The sequence below is a fragment of the Psammomys obesus genome, unplaced genomic scaffold, assembly GCF_907164565.1.
Source record: "Psammomys obesus unplaced genomic scaffold, mPsaObe1.curated_primary_1811, whole genome shotgun sequence".
NCBI lineage: Eukaryota > Metazoa > Chordata > Mammalia > Rodentia > Muridae > Psammomys > Psammomys obesus.
Window position 1 is genome coordinate 15026143 of NW_026596085.1, and position 1262 is coordinate 15027404.

Genomic DNA, 1262 nt, shown 5'->3' on the forward strand with positions numbered 1-1262 from the left:
TTCTTCTTCTTCTTCTTCTTCTTCTTCTTCTTCTTCTTCTTCTTCTTACTCCTCCTCCTCCTCCTCCTTCTTCTTCATGTGGATTATTGTTTTTCCTGCATGTATGTCTGTGTGAGGGTGTCGGATCTCCTGAAGCTGAAGTTACAGTCGTGAGCTGTCATGTGGGTGCTGGGAATTGAACCAGGGTCCTCTGGAGAAACAATCAGTGCTCTTAACCTGTGAGCCATCTCACAGGTGGGGGAGAGGCATGAGGATCAGGGGTTTATGGTCATCTCTAGCTACATAGGGAGTTAGAGGCCAGCCTGGGCTACATGAAACCTTGTCTCACAAATTAAACCGCCAAAGCCGAACAACAAAAAAAGAATTGACTGTGTGCTGTTCCCTGTGATGCGCCAACAGTAGCCTCATCATTTAAGATGTTTACCTTGAAGCTGGGCAGTGGGCAGTTTGACCTGTGATTCCAGCACTCTCCGGGAGGCAGAGGCAGACAGATCCTGAGTTCAAGGCCAGCCTGGTCTATAGAGTGAGTTCCAGGACAGCCATGGCTACACACACACACACACACATACACACACACACACACACACACACACACCAGAAGATGTTTTAGCTCCAGTTTCTGGAGTGATTTACCATCTAGGTTCACTTGTGCACATGTGAGCATCTCAACAGCTAACAACACGGTTCTCAGAGGGTGTCTCTGTGGTTAAGCGACCTACAACTGTTCAACGTAAACGGAACAGACCAAAGTAAAGAGCATGAATGGGTTGTGCGGTATAGGCCCCCAGTTGTCCTGAGCAAACCTCCTCACCCACTGCTGGGTGGGCTGCGCCTGCTTAGCTACAGCTCATTCTCAGTCCTAGCCCGAGACTGCCGCTGCCTCCTCTGGGAGGAAGACCAGTGCCCAGAGAGCGCCCTGTTGATTGGGCCTGAGAGTCAGATATGCCCACAGGCTCTTACTACACAGAAGAGACCACGAGGTTTTCCACTCTGGTAGAGCTGACTTTATGACTGTGTCCCAGGCTGCTGCTGCGGCAGATGGACAGAAGGGGGCAGTGTGGAGGCAAGGCTGGAGACGGATGCTTAGCAGGCACCCGGCTCTGGATGGCCACTCCCTCGCCTGGGACTCTCTCAATCATCAAAGCAGTTATTAAAATTTCTTTCCAGAGGGAGATGTAACCAACATCTCCTCCTTCCCCTCCTCCTCCCCCTCTCCCTCCTTCTCCCCCTTCTCCTCCTTCTCCCCCTTCTCCTCCTTCTCC